At 45.8% G+C, this 11,419-nt stretch overlaps 1 pseudogene; it reads left to right on the forward strand.

Annotated features, from left to right (window-relative positions):
- The first annotated feature begins 8,767 nt into the window (after positions 1-8,767).
- Positions 8,768-10,816, forward strand: LOC147727561 (arf-GAP with coiled-coil, ANK repeat and PH domain-containing protein 2 pseudogene; annotated as a pseudogene).
- The last annotated feature ends 603 nt before the right edge of the window (positions 10,817-11,419 follow it).

Here is an 11,419-nt window from a genome sequence, read left to right on the forward strand (position 1 = left end):
GTTTTGCTAGCGAACTCTCTGCTATCATTTATTCACACACTCACACAGAAAAACCCTAAATAGTGCTTCTGGTTCTACCTAACCATGCACTAATTTCCTCTAGGTAAGTGACCTCACTGCAGTGTGGCTTCCATTTACCATCTGCTATTCTGCCCCCGGGGATTCCAGACAAAACATAAACAGGTACGAATAATTTTTGGTTAATACAATAAATTCAAATTAGCATCAATATAATCAATGTGAAAACAGATTTGATCGATCAATAATCAATAATCAATACATAACTATTACTACCTATCCTAACTAAACCCTAACCATCATGCTCCTACCAAAAGAATATACTGATAGAGCGCGCAGGTCACCGACTATAATTTTCCATACTCACCTGGGCCCATAATCAATAACCTATAACTTAACCAGGTAACCTTCTCTCTACTACCAGACTATTTTATTTACTAGGTCCTATACTATTGACTTACCAATTCTTGTTGCTGGTACCCGTAAACTATTGGGTCAGGGAGTTAGCATAATAGGAAAAAAATTGCATTTGCACTCATATAATACCCACAGACTCTGGAAGTTTAAACTCTTTATCTAAATGTGTTAAATGATCATGATCCAAAAATTAAACACCAAATGAGTCTCAATAATGAAAATCAGAATTAACTCCTTCCATGCTCGTGACGGAACCGCTCCGTCACGAGCATCGGTTGAGCTGTGCTTATGACGGTGCGGTTCCGCCATGGCCCGCTCGGCGCGCCTGCGCGGCGCGAATTCCGCGCCTGCGCTGGACGTTCCATTGAGCGGGCGGGGCCATGACGGAACCACTCCGTCATGAGCATGTGAGCTCCGCTCGGCCCCCCCCCCCGTCCCACCTAGCGCTGCAGCGGAATTGCCGCCGCCGCGAAGGGGTTAATGTATAACTATGCAAAAGATATATTATACTAAACATTTAGCAATAAGTGAAGGTAAGAAAAGGAAACATGCTATGTAATCACAACGATTTGAGCATTTATCAAAGGGAAGGTAAGAAAAGGAACATATATATATATATATATATATATATATATATATATATATATATATATATATGTATATGTAATCAAAGCTTCACGTTATGGAGGGTAAAGAGTAGGAACAAAAATACAATGACAAACCCACACAGATTTATATTTACCTAGAATGGCGTGAAGACCAACCCTGGCCACGGGTCAGTTAAGGACAGAAATCCCCAAAAGTTGCAGTTGCCAGTAGGCCAGCAGGTGCAGATCAGAATCAGGACAGGGAAAACCAGATTTGGATCAGGACAGGACCACCAAAGGTTAAGACCGGCACCCGCAATTCAGTTGCAATGCCTGCGCTACTCCCTCTCTGCAGCTAACAGCCAGAACCCTGATTGGGTTATCGAATTCACCGACAAAGTGCTTCTCCAGCACCTCAGGTTCCCTGATCCCGATTGGGTCAGCGAATCTTCTGACAGAGTGCTTTGCAGCAGCTCTGCTCTTGATCACCTATTGAGTGCGTTGGGTCAATGACAGGTCAGCTATTCGGACAAGTCGGACAAATGAACTAGCTAAGCCTACCCTAGTTATACTATTTTCAGGTCAGTGTACCACCCCTCAATGTTACAAGTGTAAGGATCCCCAATTTTGATTGGACAAGGAATGAGGAGAGGTCATCACACCATAGCAAAAGAAACTTTCTGCATCTCATATTTAAATTAACGTTCCCGCCCATAATTTTATTTTTCTCCTGACATCTTTATTCCACCCGACAATGAATGTTCTATTAGTAAATACATTGTAATAACTTTGTATATTATAGCTTCCTCTGACAGAGGTAAAGGGTTAGCTTCTCACGATTTTCACAGTTCCTTCAGATGTTGGTGGTGGTTCAATGCCATAGCTTGTAGACGTGGGTGAATTTCAGCACTTGTGCAGTGTGGGTTTTCAAGATGGAGTTACAGCACATCCCAGGCCCAAAATACGATACATGCAGGAATAGAAAAGAAACAATTTTAGAACAGAGAAATAAATGAATGCACTGTATACCACTTGTCTCTACTTTATTCCCATTATTTTATTTGGACTATTGCATTAGAAATTTGGCAGAATGAACATCTTAGCAAAAGCAGCAGTGCAAGCTTCATGCATGGGGTATACAAAGAAGCCATTTTAATTCTAGTGCGCAGAAGCGAAAGTTTCCCTCCAAGCGAAAGATACATCATGTCACATGAGTATCACAGACGCATGCGCAGTAGAAAATCCCACGTAGCAGCAGCCTTTTTAGTGCAAGCAGATTATCGTTAGTAGAAAAACATATGCAAGCTTCTTCTGGATACCCAAATCTTTATGTGAAATGCGATGTTAATAAAACAAACATGTTGATCAATAAATTAACGTTATGTCGAGAGGGCTGATAACAAGCAAGTCAAATTACATGCGAATCCTTGCTCCATCAATATCTATTGATTGTTGTTATGATTTGCATTTTACATTTTGATTATTTGTTTTTCTTTATTTGCTGTATCATTGGTTTGTATAGTGTTTTTCATTTTCCAATATAAAATGGGGGATGTGTAGTATGTAAGTAATATTCATATTTGATGACGCTATATCTTTAAAGAATGTTTTATGTATTAAGTTCTTATTCTCATTTGATGTGTTCTGGAATGGTTACGTTCCGTGGAATATTGCCTCAGACCTCGACATGTGTAGTCGTGGGTTTTCTCTCTCCTTCTCAAATAAAACCCCTAACTTTAATTTACAATATGCTAATTGGATCTCTAGATCATTTTCTTACATTTAACTAAGAGATCCATTACTACATTGTGCTTCTCCAGACGCTCTTAAAATATACTGCCCACCAGTATGGATGTTATGTGATTCCTACACCTTGGAATCTTCATTGGCTTATGTGACATTCCCTGTAGACTGATTTACATATTTGCCTGATCGTTTGTCTCTGTATAATGTGTGTGTTATGTAAAGTACTGTGACGCCCTACACTAATATGAGTAGAGATATACAACAAATGAAATGCATAAGAGAGAGTGGCTGCGGAGAGATGAGGGGCACTGGAAGAGGGTTTTAGTGAGGAAGTCTGAGGAGGAGGTCAATAGGGTGCTACGGAGAGATTAGGGGTGCTGGTGGACAGTGGCAGTGAGGGAATCTGAGGAAGAGATCAATAGCGGGGGCTACAGAGAAATGAGGGGCGCTGGAGGAGGGTGGCAGTGAAGGGATCCAAGGAGGAGGTCATGAGGGAGAGCCAGAGAAGTGTCACTTGCCTGATACTCTAACATCAGAAACATTCTCTTTCCATCAAGGGGACATTACATGAGAAAGAAAACTTTTTGAGAGTGAGAACATTTAGAAAGAGATTTGAAAGGAAAATAATGAGCTTTACTGGCCTTTCCTTGTAAGACTTAGGAGAGATAAAGGAGGGCCCTGAAGCAGGCCTGGCTAGACATATAAGTGACAAATCTGGCCCGCCGTGGCCCACCCGAATGCACACTTGGCCCACCCTAATAAAAATTCCTGGAGCTGGGCCTGGATAAAATTAAGATGTGTGCTTATGTGTTCCTCGAATTTAATGTGATGTTCTCTGGTGATGTATTAGTCTATACTGCTGTTCCTCATGTACAAAACGTGGCCATGGACCCATACCTGCTGACTGCAGACCTCACTTACTCTTAATGGTTTCTCTTTCCAAGGCCCCCGGATGGAGCAAGTGTGAAAGAAAAAAATACATGTCCCTAAAGTGAAAACTGTCAATCAAGAGCTGTATTGATCTATTGATTTTCGGACATTATAAACATCTTGTTTTACAGAATCCACAGTCCTAATTAAGGCATCTGTGAGGTGTTAAATAATCTGTAACACGTTCAATAGTATAGTAGTTTAGCAGACAGGTATCCCTTATTGGCAAAGACTCTGGGGAGCAGGAGTGTCTGTGCTTGCAGAAACCTTCCTTTAAAATGGACCTTTGTGACCAGACAATGAAAAAAACAGGTTTGCCTATGTACAGAAAAATTATTAGAGACCACTACCTCCAATGATAAATTGCCTTGTTGCTGATAATGCAAATACATTGGTGGAACCCTGCTGAGGACCACAATCTGATTCTACATTTTGGGCCCGATGTAGGTAAACGCGATTTTCCGATTTCAAAATACCGAGGCGGGCCGAATCGGTATTCTGAAATCGGAAAACGAGATGTAGGGAAAAAAAAGCGAATGAAAACCGAATCGGTCGGCATCGGTAATGAGAATCGGTACGTTCCGATTCGGCACGGTCCGAATCGGAAAGTACCGAATCGGCTAACAACGATTCGGAATTTACCGATTCGGCTACCACCGAATCGGATAGTCCCGAATCGGCGAACACCGAATCGGTAAAAGCCGATTCGGTAAAATCCGATTCGGCAATCAGAGATTCGTAGCCATGAAAACACACCCATGGCGAAAAAGCCCATAGGAATGCATTGAAGGAACCGATTCGGCTTTTACCGAATCGGATAATACCGAATCGGATTTTACCGAATCGGATATTACCGATTCGGTAAAAGCCGATTCGGCAAACGCCGATTCAGCCAATGAGGTGGCTCCCCCTCCCCCACCCAAACAGGGAGTGGCAACCCTGGCAGGTGCAGCTAATTAAGAAGTTTCTGGAGAGCCAGCCTGAGCTCAACACTCACAGTTAGCAGCAGTGGGAGTAGGAGGTTGCCAACTGAACTGAACTGAGGAACATGGCAGAGCAGTCAGAAAGCCAGAAGTCCTCCCAGAAGAGGAAGCCGAAGTTCACCACCACCGAACTTCAGGTGCTGGTCGAGGAGGTGGTGAGGGTGCACCGCCAGCTGTTTGGCAAGCTGTCCCTCAACGTGTCAGACAGCACCAAGAGGAGGATCTGGGCCGACATCGCCCAGAAGGTGAATGCTGCGGGTGTCACCCCCAGGTCCGTAGAAGAACTCAAAAAAAGATTCTATGACATCCGCAGCCTCACAAAAAGGAAGATGGCTGAGATACAGAGGCAGGCTGGAGGCACTGGAGGAGGCAGGAACCCGGCGCCACCCCTCACCGAGCTGGAGGAACTGGTCTCCAGCACCATTGAGAGGGAGAGTGTCAGTGGAATCGGGACCCTGGACAGCTCTGCGAGAGCTACAGCTACAGGTAAGAAGCATGCGCATCATGACACACCCTACCAGACACCTCCCCATTAGACACAATGCATAGGCAAACCCCAGCACAGTACTGTCACCAACATACAAGAGACAAGCATCATGGTACATGTAGTCAGCAGAAGTTAGCTAAATATGGCAGTGCAGAATCACAAGACAGGAAACAGTGTGACACAGTGTAAGGAGATGCAAGGACATGTGGAATGCTATAATTGTACTGACTGTAATACATCGGCACTCAGTTTACAAATGCTTCTTTGTACCTAGGGGCCCCATCAGGCGGAACAACAGTGCCATCAGAGGGAGCAGCAGCGTCCGACACTGCAGTCGCAGGGCCGAGCACCAGCCAGGCTGGCCAGGAGGAGGAGGAGGAAGGAGACACCCCAGGGCTAGGTATGGAGGGAGTCCTGGTCATTGACTTCGATGCCCTGCACTCCCCAGAAATGGCCAGCACACCCCCCTTGCAGTTCTCCCCAGAGAACTCCCCTACAAGGGACACCATTCCGCCTACACCAGCTCCTGCCACAACCATGGCCTTGCCACCTGTTCAACCTGTCCTGGGAGCAGGGGCTCAGGGACCGGCCAGCTCCACACCCCCACCAGTGGCACCCCAGCCCACTCAGCAGGCCGGAAGCAGCAGTGCCCGGCGCCGTACCATCACCACCACTGCTGCACCAGCACGGGAGGGCAGTGTATTCCTGGGCCTCGAGGGACAGATGGTGAAGATTCAGAGGCAACAGGCAAGATCCACTATGGCCTGCCAACGCCAGCTCCTGCAGCACAACATGCAGATGGGAGAGTTGGTCAAGGGATTCCAGGCCGTCGTGGAATCGAACAAGGAGGTGGCAGCAGGGTTAGGCAGGCTAACCACTGCCATCACCCACTCAACTAGCAGACAGGAGGAGCATGAGCTGGTGCGCAGGCGGGATGCCCGGGTGCTGAACCGCGCCATGGGCCGCCTTGCTGCGGCGACGGCACAACTGTGCCATCGCAGCGCCAACCAGGAATCTGTCCTTAGTCAGCATACGGCTGAGCTCACGAGGGGGATGGCCCGGATCACCACTGCGATGGAGGCCATGATTATTTCGAACACCGCCTCCAATCCTGCCCTGGACCTGGGTGATGCTGGGGACAGCAGCAGCCGCAGCAGCCCGGCCAGCGCTGCGTCTGAGCCACGGAGGAGCACCAGGCGCTCCGCTGATGCTGCTGGGCATTCAGAGGGGGCTGAGGGACACCCCAGTGGGTCTGGCAAGCGGGCAAAGAAATAGCCTTGCAAGGGCGGGTGAGGCAACCTGAACCTTGGACTTTATTTTATTTCCCATACACCATTTTTTGTTGCACATCAGTGCCGTAACTGTGTTGCAACACAATTAAAATTTGCTTTTTTCCAATCAACATTTTGCTGTCTTTGCATCTGTACTCAGTCAGAAATAGTTCTCAGTTATCTCCTCACGTCTGTATCTGCCATCACTTGGCGTACACACCCCAGCTGGCTGTGTTAGTGGCACAGCTTCGTCGTCATGGTCCTCGTAGTCAGACAACTCCACCTCAGTGCCCTTCTTCACCGCAAGGTTGTGTAACATTGCACATACTGCTATGATCTTGCAGCAGGTGATGGGGGTATACTGCCTTGCACCTCCACTCTTGTGCAGGCATCTGAATCTACTTTTCCAGATGCCAAAGGTCCATTCAACAACATTCCTTGTGCGTATGTGGGCCCGGTTATACCTCCTTTGGCTGGGTGTGGAGGGGTTGAGGTAGGGGGTGAGTATGAATGAGCGGAGGGCATATGCACTGTCGCCTGGAAGAGAAAGGGGTCACATTAGACACATGTCAAGAATACTGTGCAAAGGGGTTTTTAGAAAATTAGGACTCCGGGGGCGCGCTGCCTAGGTTAGAACGTTACAATGTGTGCAAGGAACATGAGTGTCGTTATGTAGTGCGTAAAGAGCAGACGGAAAAACACCCTTAACCGTCCAAACAAGTCAAGAGACAAGGCAAATTAACAAAAGTAGGCTCTCGCAACTACATGTGTGTTATCAAAACAAGGTACAATGACCAAAAGGCAAAAGATGCGCAGAAGCAGGTTCTTTGGTGTAAATCTTCTTGTCACAGCAAGATGTTTATTTTCTCCAGACTTGAGAATAATAACAATCGCCGACACGTGTTTCGTCGTGTACGGTTGAGTCAACACGACTCTTCAGGGCTGGTAATACAAAATAATGTAAGCATGTCATTCTGTAATCAGGTTTATCTCAATGCTGCATATGGTGACAATTGTGCGACCAACATGCAGTAGTGACGTGCGTGTAAATCGCACACGGTTGGTGAGATTGATGAAGATACTTGCATACTCGGGCAAGTGATTGGTCTATAGTGCTAGTGTGCACGTAGTGAGTGAGATGAAATTAAAAAGACCTGTGTGTGGTCATAATTCACTCGTACACAGTGGTCCTAAAATTAGAGGGTGTCTGTGGTAGTGGTGAGTATACAGTGAGATGTCAGAAATATTTAATCAAATTGTATAAGTGAAGAGGTATTTGTGTGGCCTCATAACGTGGTGGTGATAAAGGTGCCTATAGAGGGTAAAGATCCAGAGAGCACAGTCCATGCAAAAATCTTTTAATCTAAGGATAACCGTTATTACCTTCCACTCCAAATCCAATGTGTGGTCGGAGTAAGTCTGGGTCTTTAAGGCTCAGTATTTGGCTACGTAGGGTAAAGAAGAAAAAGAGAAAGGGGAAAGGAAACTCATAAGGAGGCTTCTAAAGGAAGGAAATGCATGTAGGACTATGGTGTACCATAGAAGGGATGTTGGGCAGCAAGACAATATTCTTCTTACCACTGGGTATTCTGTATGACTATGATATAGTCGATACTGTTGAGAGAGTGATCGGTAGGAATATATGGTTAAGTCTCTCGTCTGATAGGTGATCGTTTCCACTGGTAACGCTGATTTGTAAGTATGGCGCTATACAAAAATAATAAAGGAATCATGAGTTTCTGTGTTATAGCGCTATACTGTTTACCTAAGAAGAGTATTACTAGTAACAAAAAGTCTTGAGAAATAATTGCCCAGTCGCTGGTAAAGGGTAAAAGGTAAAATACAATGAATTACCTGGGTGTCGCTATGGTGTAAGGCGGAAAGCCGGGAGGGGATTCTGTTGATGTGCCCAGATGAGGAAACGGATTCTTTCCCATTCGGTACTCATTCCGATTCGGTTTTCTATCCGATTCTTTATGTTTTTGGTTCCCTACATCTCGATGGCTGTTTACCGATCGGTAAGGGCCAAAAATCGGGATTTTCGGCCGTTACCGATCGGTAACGCCCTACCTACATCGGGCCCATAGTGTCTATGACGCTCAGACTCTTGCATTGTTGTCTGTTGTCTATGTCTATGTGCGTATCTAGGAGACTGGAGTGTCTGCCAGCAGGGACCGTGCTCAGAAGTGGAGGGCTGAGAGCTGCGCAGCGGTGAGGCAGGCTGAAGAGTGACAGACTTCAACTGCTGTGCTCAGACCCCCTCATCTTGCTGCTGCCTCCTTATTCCTGCCCTCACCTTGATCGCCCCGGAGGGGCTGAGGCGACAGCATGAAGGGGGCCGTTAATTTCGAGGAGTGCTTGAAGGACTCTCCCCGTTTCAGAGCCGCTTTGAAGGAGGTTGAAGGTGATGTGACGGGACTGGAAGTGAAACTTGATAAGCTTGTTAAGCTATGTAGTGGCATGATTGATGCAGGCAAGGCCTTTTGTGCTGCCAACAAGCAATTTATGAATGGCATGCGGGACCTGGCACAGTATTCGAGCAAGGATGTGGTGATTGAGTCTAGCTTGACCAAGTTTTTAGACTGCCTCCAAGAAATGATCAATTATCACACAATCCTGTTTGACGAAGCTCAGAGATCCATTCAAACACAGCTCCAGATATTTATTCAGGACGATGTTCCAAAATTCAAAGATGCAAAGAAGCAGTTTGATAAGGTCAGTAAAAAAAAAAAAAACGCTTTAGTTAAACATGCCCAAGTTCAAAGAACAAAACTGCACGAGGTGGAGGAGGCAACAAACATCTTAATCGCAAAAAGAAAGTGCTTCCAGCACATAGCTTTGGACAACGTCCTTCAAATCAATGTTCTTCAGTCAAGGCGGAGGTCTGAAATTTTAAAATCGATGTTGTCCTTCATGAAGGCACATCTCTGCTTCTTCCACCAGGGCTACGATCTCTTCAGTGAACTTGAACCGCACATGGAAGAGCTTGGTTCACAGCTGGATCGGCTTGATGTGCATGCAGCAAAGCAGAAGAGGGACATGGAACAAAAACACTCGACTATTCAGCAGGAGGATTTCACCAACGATGATCTCGGACTTCAATACAATGTTGATACTGCTAATGGCATTGTGGTGGAAGGATATCTCTTTAAAAGGGCCTCTAATGCCTTTAAAGCTTGGAACAGGCGCTGGTTCTCAATACAAAACAACCAACTGGTATATCAGAAAAAAATGAAGGATAACCCCACAGTGGTTTTTGAAGATTTACGGCTCTGCACAGTTAAACACTTTGAAGACATAGAAAGACGTTTCTGCTTTGAAGTAGTCACACCAACAAAGAGCCGCATGCTACAGGCTGACTCAGAAAAGCTGCGACAGGCATGGATTAAAGCTGTCCAAACCGGCATTGCTGCAGCATATAGAGAAAAGAGTGATGAGACGGAGAAGCTGGATAAGAAATCTCCACCTTCCACAGGAAGTCTGGACTCTGGCAGCAATGTGCAAGAAAAATCAGTTAAAGGTGAAAGTGCCTTACAGCGGATCCAGTGTATCGCTGGAAACTCGGTCTGCTGCGATTGTGGTCTGGCGGATCCGCAATGGGCCAGCATCAACCTTGGAATCATCCTGTGCATTGAGTGTTCTGAGATACACAGGAGCCTTGGTGTGCACATTTCAAAAGTAAGGTCATTAACGTTAGATACATGGGAGCCTGAAGTACTAAAGCTGATTTGTGAACTGGGAAATCAAGTTATTAATCGAATATATGAAGCTAAATTGAAAACCCTTGGAGTAAAGAAGCCAGACAATGAAAGTCCAAGAGTGGAAAAGGAGTCATATATCAGAGCAAAGTACATGGAAAAGAGGTTTGTGAACCAGGACTGCGTTGCTTCACACCCTCCTGATGGACAGGAAAGGCCTTATTCCCAGTGCAAGAACGAAGACCTCAGCAGTTCTGAGAAGTCCCTGGCATCACAGGATCACTTCTCAACATCTGCCAGAAGTTCAGTGAAAAGCAATGCCAGTGTATTGCACTTCAGTACAGAAGGCATTCGAGAACTTCTTGCCTCTTTTGTATCCTCAAAAAGTTTGCATCAACCAGTCCTAGAAGTCGAGAAGCGAGATTCTTCAGTATTTCAGGATTCGAAAAAGTTTCATCCAGGGCTGTACCTTTATCGAGCTGCGCATGAGAGAAGCCTTCCTGATATGGCAGAAGCATTGGCGCATGGCGCAGATGTTAACTGGGTGAATGCAGAGGACAACAACGCAACACCCCTCATTCAGGCTGTGCATGGGGGCTCTTTGGTCACTTGTGAGTTACTGCTGCAGAATGGTGCCAATGTTAATCACATGGACCCGGGCAAGTCTGCTTATTTCTGAAGCGTGGGGCAAATCAGCACACCAAAGATGAAGAAGGAAAATGCCCCTTGACTATTGCACTTGAAGCTGCAAATGCTGATATTGTAACCCTGTTGCGAGTGGCAAGAATGAATGAGGAGATGCGGGAATCTGAAGGACTGTATGGACAGCCAGGTGACGAGACCTACCAGGACGTAATCCGTGATTTTTCACACATGGCATCCAATAATCCTGAGAAATTAAACCGTTTCCAGATGTCCGATACACCAAAGTTTTCAAAGATGTAGAGGAGAAAAGTGCACCCTTGTCCTCACCCACACCTGGTGCTTCCTGAGTAAAGTGCCTGGTCCCTGGCTCATTGCCTGACTTGGGAACATTAGTTTAAGAACTGAACAGTCTGGAACCTCCAACAGCATTTGATTGATACCATGAATATAGGGTCCTTTATATACAGAAAGACACCACAGGGCACCAGAAATATGAATACCTCAGCAGCCAGTCTAGCAAAGTGCTCCTTGGTTTAAATATATCAAGTTACCACATGTTCCTATTGTCCATGTATTTCACCTTGTGGTACCTCAGCGGAAGGATACACAGATTTGAAGTCTTCTCATTGTAAATCCT

Source organism: Lissotriton vulgaris, chromosome 3_1 (genome assembly GCF_964263255.1).
Source record: "Lissotriton vulgaris chromosome 3_1, aLisVul1.2, whole genome shotgun sequence".
In the NCBI taxonomy this organism is placed as follows: domain Eukaryota; kingdom Metazoa; phylum Chordata; class Amphibia; order Caudata; family Salamandridae; genus Lissotriton; species Lissotriton vulgaris.